The following is a 22261-nucleotide window of genomic DNA, read 5'->3' on the forward strand; positions in this document are numbered from 1 at the left end:
GAGTTTGTCAATCTGCTCCAATAGTGCGGTGCGGTCAATTTCAGCGTATTTAATTAGGATTAGGACCAAATTTCTGGATGATTCTAAATTGCATTGTGCCCATTCCTGCATCATTTTTGGGTTTGGATTCTCGTAACTTGGGGCAATGAATATTCTGAGGCCTCGTGGTATTCGACCCACATCGATGTAGCCTTGTAAAGATTTTGATTCCCACCATTTACTTTGCTCCTGGCGCATGCATTTCTCTAGCTGTCTGTATTTATCGTTAAGAGTATTGCCACTTCTGCTGTTTTCTGCATTGTTGATTTGTGGCATTGCTTCCGTAGTTACTGCATCGGTGAACATGTTAAAAGCCGCCGCTTCTCTGTCCTTAAACGTGTCACCGGACATCATGATTTTTGTGATATTGTTCACGCGTTCTGGGATTAAGCGTTTTGCTTGTTCAGGTTAATACCGTCCCATCCGCGTTCGTGGCACACAACCGCTAACCCCTTATTAACGCTCCGTTCGTAGTCTCGCCTACCTTGCATTTACCGGTTTCCGTCGCGTCCTCCGACTCGGCTTCCTCCGGTCACAGCTCGGTAACGGTTTTGACTTGAATCGCTCGTTGTAGGGGGGTCAGACAATCCTAGTCCCTCCGGACTCTCCTCGTATTTCCTTTGCCTAAGCTCCGGATGTGGTTTCTCTTTCCGTTGTCGACCAATCGATGTAGCGGTGGTCCGTGTAGAGCCGGGTGAAACCTCCCGGTTCACATATCTCGCAATTTCCTCAGCGTCTCAGCTTTCTCAGCAGCAACACAGGGACACGGACCACAGGATAGTGCCAATAATCGTTTTTTATTTATTTAGATGCCACCATAACGCGTTTCAACTCCTGCGAGTCTTGTTCACATGGTAACGGTGTTTAGCGGCAAAGACACTTTTAAACTTGTAACGTGCTCTGTGATTGGTTCACACAAATCAATGGGCATAGAAGAGGTATTTCACTTTGTCATTTTGACTCATTCATTTCCTGACATTGATACTACGTTTTTTTGATGTTTCAACAATTCAACAATTACTTTTCATGATATCGACAATTACGTCTATTTTTCGTTGTAAATTGTTGATTAATAATATATATATATATATATATATATATATATGTATGTCATGTGATCAAGACCTTTCAGGCCGAAATACGTAATGGTGATAGTATTTTGTTATCAGTTGATGTTGTTTTGTAATTCTGAGTTAATTCGTACTCAGGAACCAGGTCTTTTCTTAATGTTTACTATGCATTCCTGAGTGCTAACAATGATGAATAAAATCTGTGATCAAGACCGTGTTGGTTGAAATGTATCATGGCTCTGTGTGCTGATATCTCACACTAATAAATGAGTTTTACAGCGGAACATATACACAGGGGCAGAAATACTTCTTTTATTTAAATTGACAGTGTATCAGCTCCCTGATGTGTTTTGGCTGGTCCCAGCCTTTAATTTATATATATATATATATATCACTGAAAAAACCATAGGTTTCACACATGTTAGAGTTAGCTGGACATTTTACTGATAAAAAACCAATGAAATTCCCCCGTTATAGTTACTGCAGGCAACTATAACTCACGCGACCGCAATCCTCTGCTGATGCTAATACTGTATTTAGACACTTATTTGCCCATGTCTTCTTCCATTAAATTTTAGCTTTACATATATTACAAATATTTTTTTTTCATAAAGACACATATGTCATCAGCAGAAGATTGCGGTCGCGTGAGTTATAGTTGCCTGCAGTAACTATAACGGGGGAATTTCATTGGTTTTTTATCAGTAAAATGTCCAGCTAACTATAACATGTGTGAAACCTATGGTTTTTTCAGTGAATTTGCAAGGTTTTTTAAATGCTAAGTTACTTACGCCGTTCGTTCCTTTAGTTATATATATATATATATATTCACTTAAAAAACCATAGGTTTCACACATGTTATAGTTAGCTGGACATTTCACTCGTAAAAAACCAATGAAATTCCCCCGTTATAGTTAGTGCAGGCAACTATAACTCACGCGACCGCAATCCTCTGCTGATGACGTCAGATATTACATCACTGTATTTAGACACTTATTTACCCATGTCTTCTTCCATTAATCTTTAGCTATACATATATTACAAATATTTATTTTTCAGAAAGACACATATGTCATCAGTGATGTAATATCTGACGTCATCAGCAGAGGATTGCGATTTACACGAGACCTTCAAAAGGCACTTCCTTGACCTTATGGCTACCTCTTTGCCAAATTTCACGTAATTCTGTTCAGCCGCTCGGGCTGTACCTTCGACTAAAGGTCCTATGGAAAAATGCATGGGGAAACACGTTTTGGGACCCCCCCTTTTTCTCAGCCCCGCTTGACGAATCACCCCGGGACTTTCAGGGTAGGAGCTGAACGGAGCACCCCATTTGTTTTGAAACTTTCGCGAGGATTCGTCAACCGGCGCCAAAGTTATTCAAAATAGAATTTTGAGATTTCCTATGGAAACTAGGTTGTAACTATAACTATCTACTGGCGACCGCCAGTAGATAATATATATATATATATATATATCTTCCAAATTGCGACTGCATTACCACGTCTTGAAGAGGGTGGTAATTTGCGAGTGTTTTGCAGTCACAAAGCATTCATGCATTTGCTTTGTGGACAGAATTAGGAAGGGAACGCCCCTTGCTAATTGCGACTCGCAATTTCTAAATAGCGAGTCGCAAATAAATTGCGACTCGCTATATAGAAATTGTACATGGCCCTGGGCCAGTTTGCATGCGCAAACGGGTCGCAAACCCATTTACGCATGCAATTTAGGGTCATACATCATGCCATATAACTCCTGTCCTTGCCATGCACTGCTAATTACCTCCAATATAACATAATTCATTATATGTTCAATAACATCATTGATAACATCACTGCACCATTTAGAATGACATCATTGAAAACTACACTCAGCATGGCGGGTGCGTCAGTTATATTTACTTTAAGGCACGAGTTATAGTTGTGAATTTCAGTGTTTTTTTAAATTTCACATGGTATGTATTAACAGCTATTTTCACCTAACTATAATGTCCTTTTAGCCAGTGTCTATATAAATATAATTAAATATGTATTTGCAAAGTAAATTGAACAATAACCCAAAATGTAATTGCATTTCAATAGGCATATGTAACACCCAAAAAAATATTTTCATTTGTGCCTCAAAATATTTTTCAATTAATTGCAAAAAAACACCACCCACCCTGATCTCCAACATAACACAGAATCAAAAAAGTGTATTCACTCCAAAAGAACACAATCCCAAAAAGTAGTATCATCGTCATCATCAATAATATTTTTATTAAAAATCGTACAAGTATACATCATAAAAATAGCAGCAAATATTAAAGAAACATATTTATATTGCCAAAATGCATTAATATGTTGGATTAAGTGTAAGACAAACCAGCCATATTAAAAGATCAAATATCATTAAAAAACACAAGAATAATGTTGTACCCTGCGCATAGAGACACTGGTAGCAATGTTGAATATACTTAAGTCTTCTTTATTGGTTCCATGTCAGAGTAGTATCAATCATAGTCCAGCCAGCTCTGGTCAGGTACTAGCCATGTACTAGCCCCACCAGGAGCAGCCTGCCTAGCTGCTCAGCCCATCTCCAACTGACACCACTCATCCACACAGGCACCCAGGCATTCCATTCAACACAGTCACACCAACATTCCGTTACCATCTCTCACTCTGGCTGAGCAGCTAGCAGGATCTAGGCTGATTACATATACATATAATACTTAGGATATAACAGTTTACAAACTGTCACAATGAGTACAACAGACTAATACAGTATCAACGACCTGTACTTAAAACTGCAAGCAAAAAATATACTGCAAAGAAGAAAATCTTGGGTGTATCCAAAAGCTGAAGGTAAAGATAAGCATAATTAACATGCTTGAAGTTTCCAGCAATCAGAAGAGGAATTAAAAATTGATATCGAAGGGCAGAAAACTTGTGGCATGTGAGTACTATGTGCATTGAGCCACAATGGAGACATAATCACATGTGCAAGAGGGCAAGTTAGATTGTGTAAACCAAACTCCCTTAGGGAATAAAAGCTGATGAAAAATATTTAGCCTCAGAAATGTCAGACGTTGTCGATGCAGATTAGGCGTATCCATTTGAAGATAAGGCTCCAGCCCTTTAAGAGTTTTAACCTGGAAATATCCACGATACGACTGTTTGGCCAAGGCGGAATTGTCCCGTTCAGCTGCCACTCTCTGGGAGAAAGCCTGCTTAGTCCAAACAAGATTGTTTATCACTATGCCTAGACGCTCAGAGAAATGACCTGGACGACCCGGTTCAATAAAAGACTTCTTGATGTATTGTAGCCATGAATTCTGGACTACTTTAGCTAACAACAGGCAAACCTGTAAAATGAGCCGGTTTAAATGTAAATCCTCCCTATACCAAACATAGCACCTCAATAAGAGTAAGCGAAGACGAATAAAATCAGAGATAAAAGCCAAACCCAATTCAACATTGACTATTTCTGTGGGTGTGCCCCATCCCACAGCCAGAGCATTAATCAAAAACATATTTTCAATCACCTGAAGGGAATCTATTGCTGCATGCCCCCAAATCTCAAAGCAAAAATAGCTACCGGTATACACTTGGCTTTATATCTATTTATATCTAGTATACGTTTTAGGGTCTTATGCCCAATACGTCTGGCAAAATTACATAACTTAGAGATGGCCATTGCCAGAGTTCTTCTATTCTTCTTTATTAGTGGTGTCCAACTAAGACCTACAATCAGTAACAGTTCCAAATATAAAATGTTTTCACCCTTGATACAACCTGCCCCTGTGCAAAAATGCTGCAAGATTTTGTGCTCTTAGGACCTACCACCATAAAAAAAAGATTTTTTTTAAATTAGTAGAAAGGTCCAAACTATTCATGAAAACAATAAAAGAATTTGGAAAGTACTGCCAACTTCTGGCTGTGCGGGAATTAAAACAGTATTGTCAGAGTAAAGAAGAACCGGAATCGGTCTTCTACAGGCGCTAGGAACATCAGTGACAATATTTGTTAAAACACCCTCCAGTCGGTTTATATACATAATAAATAAAAAAGAGGCCAAAATGCACCCCTTGACGAACATCCATTTTCAAATCAAGAGGCCCAGAGCTTTTTTCCCTGGGCCCATATCTAAAAACCCCTGTAAGGGTAATATGAAGGTCTTGCATAAATGTTACCAGTGCCTGATCCACCCCCATGGACACCAGCTCAAACCCAGAGCTTCTTTCTATTTACATTATCGAAGGCTGAGCTGAGGTCCATGAAGGCCATGTGAATGGCACTCCCTTTGGCCTGTGCATACTTTGAAATCAGGAGGTGTAGATTTAAATGTTGTTCTACTCTACACCTGCCGGGCCTAAACCTTTACTGTACATCAGACAGAATTGCCCTCTCATCTGTCCAAATACTAAGCTTCTCCAGGATTACCTTCCTAATGATCTTTACCTCCACATCTACCAACAAGATAGGCTTATAACGGGCAGGAAAAGCTCTATCTCCTTTTTTGTATACATGGACTATAACAGAATGCTTCCGCGCTTCGGGAAGCGAGCCTTTGATGGCTGCCTTAATATGTAAAGTAATGACAGGGGCCCACGGATCCACCAAAGATTTCAGAAGATCACCCAGGATCCCATTAGCCTCAAGGGCCTTACCAAGAGGCAGAGAGAGGATGACATCTCTTAACTCCTCCCACCGTACTGAAAATATATCAGCTACGGGGATGGGACTGAGACTGACCTCGATCTACTTACAGCTATACAAGGCTGAGAAGTGATTCACCCAGGCCTGAGAGGGGGCAGTAGCGGCCTGATCCGACATCTGATCATCTTTAAAAAAAAAAAATGGTTCAACACCCTCAGAACTAGGTACTGTCCTTTACTGAGCTGAATGTCGCCAAATTGCTCCACAGCTCACTCTTTAATTTGATCTTTCAGTTAGTAAGAGCTGCTTTGAAGGCTGATCTAGACTTTTTTTTATTGCATACCTATTATGTGGTATACTTTTTACTGTCAACAGCAGCTCCCTCTTGGTCCTGATACAGTAAATATCAAACCATCTACACATCTTAGGGGGTCCCGCTGCACCTTGTTTGGTCAGGGCATGATTAATATATTTGCACTCAGGGGCACCAAGGATCTGGATATCTGAGGCATCCACATCACAACATGTTCTAAGATCATCTGAATCATAAAGGCGTCAAATTCCTCAGGAATAATCTTCCCCCATTTAATCCTACGACCCTGAGCCTTAGACGTGGTTGGTGCATTAAAAAGGTGGCTGGTTCCCAATTGTTGTTTTTCCCAGGAAAATGTGGCAATCAAGAGATTCTGATCACTGTAGGAATTCCAAACCAGAAAAAAGCCCAGGAGGGCGGGAACCCTCCCCCCCCTCCCCAGAAACAAAAATGTAATAACTAATGTAGCCTATACCCTGTCCCTTAAACGTCGGTATACTGGGGCCTGCTCCACAGCATATTTGGTGAGAAAATTTCCTAGATTAAAATTATCAATCAAATCATTTAATTGATCCCCTGAGACTCCTTACAAGGAAGAAAATTGAAATCCCCCATTAAAATCAACAGCACATACTGAGCAGAATGGGAAAGATAAAACAAAACAATTCAAGAAACTTTCCTACTTCAGAAAGAATACATTCACATTCTCTTTCCCATGAATGGGATTATAGACATTAATAGACATGAAGGATGAATGATGATCAAGGGGCAAAAAGACTCCATAAAAAAGGGGGAATCCATGGGCATCACTTTGGAGTTGGAAGTCAAATCTAGTTTGACAAAATTAACTAGACCCCTCTGAGAAGGAATACCCTTTACACTAAAAGATACATAGCCATCTAGATGTAAATCTCCCTTCGCATTCCATGTTTCTTTCAAATTAAAGATATCATGACATTTAAAAAGCAAATCAAATCAAATCAGGGGCCTCTAGTTTTCCCTGCACACCCGCAAAGAGTAGTAGCAACCAAACTTGTAAGCCAAAAATATATTTTTGAATACTTACATCAAAACGTCTACCACTCTATTCCCCGATATTATCCAGACACCCAATAAAAAAATAAATAAACCCCCCCAAAAAGTTAACAAAGAACAGATAAACAACAATATTTTTAAAAGCATGATACTTGATTAAAAGTTTTAAAAAAATGTACTTACCGCAATATTTTCTCCCATGAATTGTTTGACTTCACGAAATTCCTGCACTAATTGCCAGTTGTTCGTTTTTTTGGTGTGTGATTTGCATGTCTTTACGTGGCATGGTTTAGATGTTTTGGGGATGATGTAGCTTGATTGTGTTGATACGATGTGTTTTGATTGTTCTTGAGTGGCCATATAATTTGGATGCCTTGTATCAGGGTGATTTTGATTGATTAAAAAGGCATAGTTTGCAAGCCTTGAGATGGTGTGTTTTAAATATCTCAGGGCATTATTTTTTGGATGTCTTGGTATGATGTGATTTGTATGTTTTTTATAGTCATGTGGTATAGATGCTTTTTGGTGGTGTGATTAGAATGTCTTGAGAGTGATGCGATTTGGACACTTAAGGGAAGTGTTGTTTGATTCACTTCGGGTGATGTGGTTTGGCTGTCTTGGAGTTGGGTGGTTTAAATTTCTTTAGGGTAATGTTTGAATGTGGGGGTTATTGGTTTGGGTGCCTTATGGTGGTATGATGTGGATGATGCCTGTTGGTGCTTAGGTATGTCAAGGTAGTGTGATATATATGACTTTGGGTGGTGTGATTTAAGTACCTTGGGAACTATATCTTCGGATGTTTTTCAATGGCCATGCGGTTTGGATGTATTGTTGCAATCTGATTTTAATATCTTGGAAGTGATATCGTTTGGATGTCTTGGGTGGAGTTGGTTGGATGTCTTGGGGGCTAAGGTGGTCTTATTGATGTATTGATAGTAATGTGATTTTGATGCCTGCGGTGGTCATCTGGCATGAATGATTTGGCCTAGTGTGCTTTGGATGCTTAAGTAATGTAGTTGTTCATGTTTTTGGGAGATGCTGGTGTATTTGGATGCTTTGAGTGGTGTATAACTCTGTGGCTCAAATTTACTCAAACATAATGCGGCACGCTGAGCTGCGTGCATGAAAGAGAAGGAGCAGAACAGCTTCATATCTACCGAGATGTGGCACTGTTTTTTCTCTCTCCTTAAGCTGGCACACTTTTGGCTGAAATGCACCAACGCACACACTCTTCCACCAGAATAATTTTTTTCCCTTCCAAAAAATGATCCTTTAACCTTTTTTTCTGATTTGGATGTGTGCTGTGTAATGCAGCATGCATGCAAAGTAGGAAAAACTAGGAGAAATTAAAATGTTTGTCCTTGTTGCACCTGCCTCGCATTGGATTTTGGAGCAAATCCTTGTCTATGATTGTTTGGAAACAGGGGTTTGCTTCAAAACACATGGGTGGTTGCATGGAAATGCCCAGGTACCACCCATGGAACGTGCCCCTGGCCAGTGTAAAGGAAAGCAATGCATTGAGCAATGTTGCATTACTTTGGGAAGCTATGGAACGCAAATCCTGATTTGTATTGGATAGCATACCCCAACACACCACTTTACACTGGGTTACAAAAGTAATGCAAACCCAGCGCAACGTGTTAGTAAATTCTGGGCTAAAAATGTTCTCAAAAACTTGTCAGTTTTCCGATCCAGGCTCCTGATTGATCCCAGCAGTTCCTGCGCTACAATCTCTTGCATGGGGGCACGCTGTCCTTAAATTCAGCGCGCATCGGAGAGCGGTAAATGATGGGGCCATTAAGTCCAAAGACATCAAAAAGAGTGAGATTTTTAGAACGGTTCTAAAAAATTAAAAGACAAAGTCAGAGACAACATGTCAAGCAAACATGAAAAATCTGCGCCATTTTGCATATTAATAAAACAGTACAAAGCGAAGCAGCGGGAACATCGGAATTCACAAATGTGTTTATTATCATTTAAATCCCTTCTCCCACTCTTTACCTCGCCAGAGTTTGACGTTACATTGAGAAAGATTAGCGGCCCTGACAGGCTTGCAAATGTGACAAGTGGAAAGAAATATAGAGCAATCACATTGTCAGAATGGCCATTAGGCGAGCTGGAGAAATGCGCTCCTTTTCAAAGCCAGGGATTGATGGCTCGGCGCCACCCTGGCGCTCATCTGAGGGGGAGGCCTTCAACCCAGAACAGCACTGCTGTTTTTAAATAATGTTTAAATGGCAGCTTGAGGCTCATATAACGATTCCTCAAAAATTCATGCAACAACTTCTCTGGAATATTGCACTTGCCAGCGGCGTTTTAAAGCTTGGGCAAAGTGGGCGAATGCCCAGGCCTCCCATCTTCCAAGGGACCCTCTGGTAAAGTCGAATTCCTGTCTTGATAAGAGTGCTCGCAAAAAACTGCTTCTCATTTGACAGCTGAGCATGCTAAACAGAAACTTCGGGTCTGATTTACAATGGATTTGCACAAGCGCAAAGTTGTGCAAAGTTACACGTAGCAGCACAAACTCTTGCAAGAGCATTTGCTTTCCAGCCCCAAAGTATTTTCTACTGGAAAGGTACCCTTTTCCCGGGGCAAATAGTGCTTTGCATCAAGTGCAGTTACTTGGGTGTAACTTCACCAGAAAAAAGCAAGGATCCAGAGATTCTGAAGCACAGTCTGATCTACTAGGGCAACCAGACTCTGGGATTTGAGAACCCTTCATCAGAAAAATGCTTCTGTTGACCAGAGGAGTTTTTAAATATCCTTCTGACATTAGGCACATCAATATTTCGCTGTAATCTACTTCCTTAACCCCCTCATCTGAATCTTGCACTGGGACCAGTACGTACTGCACGCGCGGAATGAGCATATTCCGTGCTAAGTGGCACTAGTACATAGCGGCGCTTTGTGCACGGCAGGAAGAAGACTATGTGGGTTGTTGATAATTCTCGCCTTGTTCGCTTAATATAACACGTGGTGCTAATAACAGGGCTCAAACCAGTGACCCTGAGATCAGACACAGATCCCAGCCTTACCGTATTCATCCACCTGAGCAGGAGGATTGAGCAGTGTGTATGGCCGGGTTAAATGCTGCGCCATGTGCTTCGAGTCTACTGGAGGATTAGCCGAAGAGCTAGCACTATAGGATCCAGGAAAATGCTGTGGAGCACAAGGCCTGGTGGTCTTGTGTATAAAGATTTCTGGGCGGGCCTAACATTTGAGCCCAGCAAATTCTTCATGTCCTTGAGGATGCAAATGGTGATGTTACAATGTTGCAGTCAGTTCTTTCATATATGACTTCATGTCTGATCTTTATAAGCACTGCTTTAGATGGATCTACAGTGGTGATCAGCCATGGCCTGTAACCTGTACGCGCACCTACAGAATCCACCCTAAATCGCGTTGAGCTAATGAAGGGTTGCAAGTTATTACATCACCAACAAATTCAGCACTGTACCACTACATCGGCCCCACTGCGTTGCCTACAACTACAGTGTCCTGGTAAGTTTTGCACGCAGTGGGGGCTCGCCGAGGGAGTGCTGTGGGGCTGCGGGGCGGGGGAGGGGCAGGCTGGGGGGTACTGGACTCGGACATACGATGGAGCCCCGCCTCACCTCCCCGCAGCACTCCCACAGCGAGCCGCCACTGTTTGCATGTGCTTTCCCACTATCTCGAGACCATGCTACATCTTCCATATCCTTTATCTACTTTGACATCTTTTTTTTTTATTTTTTCCATTCCTAATTATATTTTTATTTAATTGTCATGTTTACCCTTTTTTGTTTGTACATTTTTATTTTTTGTCTTTTGTGCATAATTTGACCTCTAAATATATTTTATTAATTTATAATTCATTTTATGTAATACCCTAACTTTATAATGCGCACAATTGGTTTTTGAGCCCTAGCATTTCTGTATATTTTAAAATGTTATAATAAAAGTATTTTACCATTTGTACCCAGTCCTATAAATCCATTTAACTATTTAGGAATTATTGTGTATAGCTAACATGAAAAAATAATTTACACTTTTTCTGTTTATTATTACATTGATTTACTATTAGGTTAATTTTATAAACACATTTTAACATATAAATACTATTTAATCATTTTTAAATTTTATTTGTGAACATGGCTTTCACGTATCTTGAGAGGGATCTCTCTCTGAGCATCTCCTCAATTTTATTTTATTTAATTATTCAAATTTAAATTAATTCAATGTAATTTATATTATTAACTCTATTCCAAAATGAATGATATTACTTGCCTTAGGCAGTGTTGTCATTGGGACTGTAGTGATTCACCTTTAGTTGTTCTCACTATATAGTGGAGGTGATATAATGGTCGAGCGATAGATACAGCAAGATGTACCACATGCTGTGGTTCCTGGGGAGAAGATTAAGCTTTTTGGCCAGTTTCTGATCCTAATTTCTGTCCCATGACCCCTATGTCCATGAGTTTCAACAAGGCTGCGGTGGCAAGAACACACTCTTCCTAATCTTTGGCTGTGCACAAAGGGCTAGGGTTGAAAGCTGTAACTTCAGACACACTTCACTCATAGCCCTTGTGGACTCAGAATGAGCTGCATATGACCTTCTGCTTTTTGCAACTGGATTTTGGCACACGGTGTGGCCTTCAGTCAAGAGTTGCACCCGATCTCCTTGGCTGAAGCATTCATTCTGCTTTCAACAATGCAGAGTGGATTCTGGCTAAAGGCCATGGTCTTAGGCCATGGCTTGGGCCTTGTCTCACTTCACCACACCCTATGGCGCAAATCATTTGGCTTTGGGTGTCACTTGTATGCTTTGCATTGCCTTTGGATGTGCACACTGGGCACTTGGCTGGTCCCTGTACACCAGAACCTGCTGTGCATAGCTGTCAGTCATACGCTGTGGTCTTTGGGTGCAGGTCAGGATACGCCAGAACACATTCCCCCAATGCTTCATCCATGCCCAGTCGGTTCTGGACACAACCCATATCCTTCAGACATACCATGCACCTAGCCCTCATGCACATGCCTGTGAGCAGGGGACTCTAGGCACAGGCCATGGCTGCAGCTGTGTGTCCCTGTTAGGGCGTGCGGTGCAGCCGCCAACCTGGAAGTGAGGTGAGAGGCCGAGGCAGGGCACATGGTCCAGTCTTGATGCGTTCCCCTTCATCGGTCTTCCTTCCGGAAGGCGATCTGGTCACTGTCGTGTTCTTTGAGTGCGGCGGCATAAAAGCTGCATCAGTAACCCATCTTTGCCTGCAATTCTGACCTTGACGCTTACTTACGTTGCTTCATGACAGTCGGTTCTGCTGTTTTCTCCTTGCCTTTCCTGCGATCTTTTGGGGGGATTCCCTCAGTTCTTCAATGGCTGCTCCTGCTCTTAGCTGATTTACTTGGTGCTCTTTCCGTTTGGGAAGTTGTCATTCTTCCTTGTGCTTGTGGAGACAAAAGGTTTTTAAAAGAGTTTGCCAACAGCTGCCTGATCTTCTAATCTGGTAAAATGCATGCATGCAAGTAATTCTGGATACATTCTCACTGTCCTGCATTAGGATCCCACAAACTTAATGGAAATTGATATGTGTATTATCAACAAAAAAAAGGAAAAGACTGTTAATCAAGTTTATCCTGCTAAACACAGTGATTGAGAGTGCAAGACAATTGTTTGTTTTCAAAGGCTTTTTGAGATTCTCCTGGGGACCAACTCAATCACTTATTTTCTATGGATTTTGTTTGAGAGACTTTGAAGGAATGATGTTATTCTGGTATCATGTTGCTTTCCTTAAAATCCTGTCACTTTAAGTGCTGAGGTACTACTGGGCAATACTAGGGGTAGGAAATTATGATGTTCTTATTATTTCAGCATCCTGTAGTTATTTTCTTTTCCTCAGGATTATCCACATTTATTGGGTTCCTGCCACTAGATACAATTGGGAAAGTGGGAGGTATTAGGTTAGAACGCACACTTACCAGTTGTTAAGCTAATTTTTGGCTGTCCATGTTTTAGAGGTGAAGCTACTAAAATGGTCCATTACATTTTGTTGTAGACTCATGATGATTCTAGCACGGTAAACAACCTTTACAACTAAACTTTTACAACGCGATGCCATTACATCGCGGTTTTTACAACGCAAGTTGTTACAACGACTTGCGCTAGATGGCGCTCTAGGACAAGGAATAGTATCATTTACTATCCAACACCTTCCCTACTGTACGTAGACTGGAGTTGGAATAGTAAATTATACTACTCCTAAGTCCAGCGCCCTCCAACGCAAGTCGTTGTAACGACTTGCGTTGTAAAAACCGCGATGTAATGTACCGCGATGTAAATGTATGCGTTGTAACGTCATACATCCTTCTAGCACACTTAAGGAACCTCTAGCGCAGAGATTTAATGCAGTCACCTTGGAGGGACCCGGGGACACAATCTTTTGTGTTTTCTCCACTTCCCTTTCCTCTGGGTGCTGGTATTGCCTGGAGCTCTATACAAGTCTCCGGAGGTTGCAGGGATCTAGGGGGCGTAGGGAATCAGCTTCTGCTATTGACATGTCACTCTCACAAGATTTTGCAGCCAGCTACTGAACTGGTTGTGCCCAGGAGTCACAGAGCCAGACATTCTGCAACACCATGCATCCATTCCCTGACGCCCAGTAACCACTGCACACAGTTTTGGCCATGTGAATTTGACTATGTGAAAAACCATAACCTTTGCCTGGTTTCTGGGTCCTAGAATAAGTTGTCCAGAACTAATGGGAATTGTCCTAAGGACAAGGCCTTCGCCCGGATTGCCTCCAGGACTTGATCCACTTCTCCATTTACAGAATGTATCCTCAGCCCTTTGGGGACCGCATATAGCATTCATTTCAAGATGGAAGTGAACTTCCGCCATCTCGAAATTGGTTGCAGTTTTCCAAGGTGACTGCTAAATTCCTTGTAAATTTCATGGACCACATTCTGTGGATCACAAACATCACCATGTTTTTTTTTTATAACTTACATACATTAGGCGCTTCTAGGTATCCCCTCATATTTCTTGCCATCTGAGAGGGAACACCATACTCCCTCCTAACCCCATACATCTTCTGAATCAGCTCTTACACCCACTGGCATGTTTTCATTTATTTTGGGCACACAGTATATCCCTCTGGATGACCCCTAATATTTCCTGGAATTTGAGCATCATTCCCGTACTCCTTTGTTTTCCCATTGTTTTTTTAATCAGACCGTACACACAGAGCATGTTTCAATTTATTTTTGGCACACATTAGGTCTCTCTGAGTCTCCTCTCATATGTCTTGAAATCCTTCTGTGAAGCACATACTCCCTCATGACCCCATACCTTTTTAGAACCACACCCTATTCCCAAAGTATGTTTTGTTTTTACTTTGGACGCATTGGACCTTTATGGGTGTCCCCCTCATATTTCTTGGACTGTCACTATGAACCTCATGCTCCCTCGTCCCACTTTTGAACCAGACTCTATACCCAGACCACGCGTGGCGAGCTCTTGGTTGTGATGGAGGCGATGGGTTTGCTGGGCACAGCCATAGGTCATGCCTGGTGGTCTCTTTTGGAAGGGGTGCTGAGAACACTTCATCCAGACCCACGCGGGGGGTGCTGAGAACACTTCAGCCAGACCCACGCGGGGGGTGCTGAGAACACTTCAGCCAGACACACGCGCGGGGTGCTGAGAACACTTCATCCAGACTCACGCAGGGGGTGCTGAGAACACTTCAGCCAGACCCACGCGGGGGGTGCTGAGAACACTTCAGCCAGACCCACGCGGGGGGTGCTGAGAACACTTCAGCCAGACCCACTCGGGGGGTGCTGAGAACACTTCAGCCAGACTCACGCGGGGGGTGCTGAGAACACTTCAGCCAGACCCACGCGCGGGGTGCTGAGAACACTTCATTCAGACTCACGCGGGGGTGCTGAGAACACTTCAGCGGTGCTGAGAACACTTCAGCCAGACCCACGCAGGCGTGCTGAGAACACTTCAGCCATACCCACGCGTGGGGTGCTGAGAACACTTCAGCCAGACCCATGCGCGGGGTGCTGAGAACACTTCATCCAGACTCACGCGGGGGTGCTGAGAACACTTCAGCCAGACCCACGCGGGGGGTGCTGAGAACACTTCAGCCAGACCCACTCGGGGGGTGCTGAGAACACTTCAGCCAGACCCACGCGCGGGGTGCTGAGAACACTTCAGCCAGACCCACGCGCGGGGTGCTGAGACCACTTCATCCAGACCCCACGTGCACCATCTTGTCTTCTCAGCGAAGATCCATCACTTCCCTTTCACAAAGTTAACTCCATCAGAAAGTCCTGTTGACATATTAATAATCCATAAGGCCAAGTGCTTTGTAAAACCGCCAGATCTAAAGAACCTCAGCTGAAGGAGCGTCATTTGAAAAGGTTGTGATCTTCCGTGAACTGAAAGTGCAGCCATACGTTATGTTCTCTGTAAGGTTGAAAGCTCTATGCTTGCGGTGCCTCCCTGACCTTTAACTGGAACACAATAGGTCAGAGCGGCTCGTCTGTGACTGGCAGCCAGAGCGTTAACTTCCGGTACCCACAGAGACCTTTAACAAGTCACTCAGGGAAACATTCTGTAATCATCTCTCATGCATGAACATTTCAAATCACCAAGTGTGCTGTGAAAGGCAACCCCTACTGTTGATGAAACAAATTATTACGTTTTGCATTTGCAGCATAATCATTTCTAATTTGTTGATAAAAAAGCATTCAGCGTTGCGCTCCTCATCCGTTATTCTGTCATTAGCGGTTCGCCGGTAGGTATTTTCAGACACAAGGCTTAGTTTTGCATTTGCATCACAAGCTCAGGCTGCGCGCTTTCCCCTGAAGGGTGTGTGTAACAGCTCATAATTAATGCGCCCCATATCGGCGTTTAACAAAACAGATAATTGATTTTCACTTCATAATGTGGGGAAATGTGGGGGTTCGCGCTATGAGTTACAGTTAGTTTTTTTTTTTTTTTGCATTGGCACAGCAAAGGTGCCTGCTCGAGGCCTTTTGTCAAGCATGCACTTTGAACGTTGAAATATCGAATTAAGCAGGTCCGTGCATGCTGCGCTCAATGCACCACCGCCCTCTGCTCTTTACTCACCTTGCAGACATTTTAATCTACTCCTTGTGTCCACACCTGGCCCACAGTTGACACCTCAGTCAGAACTCTGCTGGCATTTTCATCTAATTGGTTTTGAGGCTTAACATAGAATGTGCACGTGTTTGGGTGTCTGGTTTGTTTCACTGTGTGATCGTTGGCAAATTACTTTTACTTCTCAAGAAACAGGTTTGCAATAGATTATTTAATCAGCAGAAGCAGCTGGACACAAAATGGTGTTACACCCAAACTGGTACACTTTGCTGTTTGCAAGTAGATCCTTGATGGCAATTCATCACTCAGCAAGCTACATTAAAATGATTGCAACTTGTATCACACCAGGATTTCAGCAACAGAGGCTGTAACCCACTTAGCTATCTTCATAACATACAAATCTGTGACCTGTTTACTACGTGATGTGCTTTGCAGTAAGCTCATTAACCCTCTATTGGTTTTTATGATGAGTCAAAGCTGTGAGTAGACTGCATCCATATTTATCCAGCAATTGCATTGCATTGACCACCAGCATTTACTCCTCTTATACCACATAACTTGCTGGTAGATAAAGATCTCTGCATCAGATGCCTCATCCCATATGCTATTTTGTTTGCGACAGTCAAGTAACCCGGAGCAGGTTTACTATCACATGAACGCGTGATGCCAATATCTTTGTGGCAGTTTAAAAAAAATGTATACGTTGACTGACAGATTTCACCCTTTGTGACTCCGCCACCTCTCTGGTGTCATCCCTTCGCCTCCAGTTTGTGGGTTCCTGAAGCAGATTTTTAGGTCAAGCATTCAATACCTCTTGTATATACTTTAGTATATACTTATGTGTGAATGTACTTTGTGGGGTCTGGAGACCATCCCTAGGACTTGTCTGCTTCTGCTTAAGGACTTTTTTATCTGTTCAACTATCTTGATAGAAAACGACCAGTAGAGGTCAGTAAAAAAACAGAATTGCTTTCTGCTTGTTCAACTGCCTCTTTTTAACTGTCTGGATAGAAAACGACCAGTAGAGGTCAGTAAAATACCAGAATTGCTTTCTGATGCGGGACTTTCTTTTAAAAAAAAATTCTGGCAACTGCCTCTATTTAACCTTCTTGATAGAAAACGACCAGCAGAGGTCACTAAAATACCCGAATCACTTTAGCATTCCCTAGATTCCAGTCCATAGAAATTGTCTTCCACAAGTACCCGTAGACAATAATATTTCTTTCAAATCTTGTATTTTCAGTGATATGACCACCGAAGGCCCTGATTTTATATTAAAAACAGAGCTTTGGACAACACCATTTCCTGCTGAAAGGCAATATTTCTCTCCATGTGTTCTCATTGGCGTGTCACCCAGTTTGGTGCTTACTTTCCCTCCATGTTAATGAACGGCAGATGTTTCAGCGCCCAGGCTAATGTGCTGCATAGCTAAATACATATAAGGTCCCAAAGGCGAGACCGATTTCATTGCAAAGGCTTGTTTTCATTTCCATCACTGATCACGGGACTGGTAGTAGTGCTGGTCCTGGCTTTAATGTGTTCGGGATTGGCTGGCCCTGTGAAGCACTGGTTACACGGCATGCACTGCTACTTGGATTAAACCCTCTTTTTCACATGCACACCCCCATAGTAAGATTCTGCTTGACTGATGGCACACTGGGGAAGACGCATCCGCCAAAACAATTAAGATAGCTGCTATGCATTGATCAATACTCAGGGCTATAAAAGCGCCATTGATTACTTCTAGATAAACAGCATTAATGCACTGGACAGGCTGAGCTTCGCACTGAAGCGGGGTCAATAAAGAGCACTTTCATTAGAGACTTTACTCAGTGTTACAGCCCACTGGCGAGCAGAAAGTTGTAGAAGTTTACTTTTTCTCATTTGTCATGGGGTTCTTAAAATGGTCAAATGTTTGTTATATCACCCCCACCCCCAATCCACTGGCTCATTGTACTGAAATGCCAGTTTTGTGGTTGTCACAAAATAAGTCACTCAATACTCACCAAGAAACCGTATGAGCCATACTGTTGGACATGTTGCACCAATACAAAAAACACAAAAAAATAATTAAAAAAAATAAATCAGACCTCTTTGGATCATTTTTGCTGCTGGTGGTACTTGCTGAAAATTAAACCTTTGCTTCATATCAACATATGCATTATACTCAATTCACACAATTTCTGCTGTATTATGTAAGACAAATTATGAAAATAGATGACTTCAATGGGAAATCAATTCGTTCCATTTTACTTTTTTACCAAATAATTGGCAGAAATAGTAAAACACTGTTTTTTTTCTTTTTAAGCGTTTATTCAAATACAAGGAGCCATTTGCTAAGAACCTGTATAATGATTTATAACCATAAAAAGTGTTACGCAAGTTTAGAAATGATTCGAAAATCCTTTCCTACATTCCTTATTTGTGCGAAAATCTTTCTGGGATATGAACTGGAATATAGTTTGTTTGTTTGATCCATTGTATGGGGAGAAGTGTGGCTCAATGATTAGAGCAGCAGACCCTAATGCAGAGGTTTAGCTCGGGACCAGGGTTCAATTCCCTGCCTCAGCGGGTCTTGGGCTAAAAAAATTCCATGGACCTGATAAATCTCGCCTCGGTGCCTATTCCAATCATGGAGACCCACTCTGCAATTCTGGGCAATAGCTTGCTTAATCTCTACAACGGTCCGCACAACGCTAAGGATGCCTGGCCTCCACCTTGGGGGTGCCCAGGAGTGGACGCCTCACAGGGAAAGCCAGGATGGGTTCCACAGCGGTATTTGTACAAGAGCCTTGAGACCCTTGCGGGTGAGTAGTGGGCTATACAAGTATCAATTTACATTTACAAGCAGCGACGTAGTGCAACGTGTAATTGCCCTGTATTTTCACATATTATGTTCTATATACTGCAGACATCACTGAAATATTTCACCAGGGAAACATGGAAATGCAGAACCACCACTGAACATTTATTACGAATGTATGATGTTACAACGCAAACATTTACAATGCATGCCTTTACAAAGCAGTTTTTACATCGCAACATCAATTACAACACATTATTTTACAACGCGTGTTATTACAACGCATTTTTAGAAACTACATTTACAACACATTCCATAACATCGCATCATACCATTACAACACATTCCATTACAACGCATACCATTACATTGCATTTAAGGTAAATTTACTATTCTAACTCCAGTGAGTGCAACAGTAGGGTAAGTGTTGGATAGTGTAGGGGTAAAAATTACAATTCTAACTCCAGTGAGTGCAACAGTAGGGTAAGTGTTGGATAGTGTAGGGGTAAAAATTGCTATTCTAACTCCAGTGAGTGCAATAGTAGGGTAAGTGTTGGATAGTGTAGGGGTACTATGCATTGTAATGGTATGTGTTGTAATGACATGCGATGTAATGGCTGCGTTGTAGTGACATGCGTTGTAATGACATGTGTTGTAGTGACATGTGATGTAATGGCTGCGTTATAATGACATGCAATGTAAAGGATGTTGCGATGTAATGACTGCATTGTAAAGGTTGTTTCCCATGTGTTACATATGTAATGTATATTGGTCATTTTACATGTGTAATACAGTGTTTAACACAAGGATTATGGTCTGTATAGACGTTCAAAAACAAGATTTACCAAATTGATTTTGCATTCTTGTTGCTTGTGCAGCACAAAGAAATAAACTGATTTTGGTCCAATCTTAATATGATCTTTCGCGTTTCGAAAGCAGAGACAATTATTATTGCTCATATTTTTTAAAATATACCCCGGATGTAGCATATTGCAATTTATTGTTACATCCATATATCAATTATCTGGTAAATAGGAAAATAAATTATGTGTGGCTCGAAAATGTTGGTGAGCATGAATGAGATCTGGCATCTCCTAGCACCATTTTTGGGTGCCAGGAGGGCACCCGGCAATATTTCTCCAATGCAGGCGGTCACAAGTGGTCGCGACCGTTCGCAGTCAGAAAGCTACAGATCAAGTGAAAATCTACGCGAGCGAGAGGAAAATCAACGTGTGCAGCTGCGCCCTCTAGCTCATCGTGTGGTGCCAGTCCTGCTGATTTTTCAGTGTGGAACAACCTCCCAGCGCTAAATTACAGTGCAACGTGCCTATTTCTGCCCATTCGCGGAATTCCACGGAATCTCTCAGATGCTAATCCACTGTACCCTACGGTACCCTACTCTACTCTTCGCCACTCCACTGTACACCATGCCACTCTATGCTATTCCACTCAGTGCCACTCTACTCTTCTACACTTCCAATGTACGCTATTCCACTGTATGCTACTCCACTTCAGTGCTTAATTTGAGCCGGTGCTTTTTGGTGGTCAGCACCGGCACCTAATCCTCAGCACTAGTGCTTATAGCACCAATAAAGGACACACTCATATTCAAGGCACATGATTTTCCCCAGAATCACAGGATGTTGAGCCACGCCGAGACTCAACCCCATTCCCTAGCTCCGAAATTGGCAGCTCTAGCCATTAGGCCAAGTCCTCTCCAGAATATTAAGTGCCGGTGCTCTAGTCAGGAGACAGTTTGCACCAGCAAATTTTTCCTGTTAGCGCTGCCTCCTGAGGAGAGCCCCTGCACTTTTTATTTTACAAATTAACCACTGCTCCACTTTACAGTAATCCACTCTCTATGCCACTGCAGTCTGTGCCACTCCACTCTACGCTGCTCCTCTGTTTGACACTCTCCTCCTCTTTGTATAACTCCACTCTATAAAAGCCTACCACACTTTATGGCACTCTACAACATTCTACTCTCCACACTCTCCCCATACACTCCACTGTCCAACTCTATACTCCACTCTATGCCCATACACTCCACTGTACAACACAATATTCCACTATTCAACACGTATATATACGACACAGCACTCCACTCTACTGTACGAGATTCCACTCCAATTTATAACAGTTTACTTCCTATGATGCGCCACTGCTCTCCCATCCATGCCACTCTACTCTATGACATACCAATACAACCTATTGCACTTTACTCCACACTGCGTTACGCCACTCGACTCAACTCTACTCCACTCTGCAAGTTTTTACCTCACTATATGCTACTATACAACAATCCACTCTAAGCATCTCCACTGTTTAACACAATACTTGACTCTATGCAACTCCACTCTGCAACGGGCTACAACAATGTACTCCTATCTACACTCCTACACTCCACTGTACAACACTGTCCCATACTGTATGCCACTGTACAAGACTCTACTTTGCTCTATGATTCACTAGTCCACTGTGCAACACTGTACGCAACTCTTTGTTTGCCACTGCACCCACTTTACTCCATTCTTCTCTATGACACAGTACTTCACTCTACTCCGCTACTCCACTGTAAGCCCCTCCACTCTTTGCCGCTGTATGCCACTGTACTCTATAACATTGTACTACAATCCACTCTCCCACACTCTACAACACTGAGTCATTTTGCCTCCCTCTTTACATGCAGAGTGTGACTACAGGCTCACTTCATCACTGTGGGACATAAGGAGCACTAATTTGTGTCTGGTATGCATGTAGTATGTTTTGTGTGAAGTGTTTTTGATCACAGGTGTTACGTCCAGCGAATGTACTAGATGTGTTCACATATTCCTCTATTTACACAGCATTTGGACACTTTTTTGGGTGCATGGGCGAAAAATGCAATACGATGGAGATGGAATTTTAATACAAGTGGGGTTTTATTACTGCTACACCGCTTTTAGGCACACAGGATTTTATACAGTGCCCCTATATTTGAAATAAACACCAAGTAGCTGTATGGTTTATATTTGGCATGAGAGTGCATGATTGTATAGCATTTTGTGCTCATTATGAAGCAAAGTAAGAAGTGGTCTCAGGGAGTGAGATTTATGGTCCTGACTAAATCCACAGGGAAGGGTGGCAGAAACATGTACACCGAGTTCAGAAAGGAAAGCAGGGTCATTAAACTCAAGCAAACTTTCAACTTCTACTTTCACATATTTTAAAAATACCAACTGGAGGATTGAATAAAACACGGTTTCCTACAAGGCAAGTATT

Source organism: Triturus cristatus, chromosome 1_2 (assembly GCF_964204655.1).
Source record: "Triturus cristatus chromosome 1_2, aTriCri1.1, whole genome shotgun sequence".
In the NCBI taxonomy this organism is placed as follows: Eukaryota; Metazoa; Chordata; class Amphibia; order Caudata; family Salamandridae; genus Triturus; species Triturus cristatus.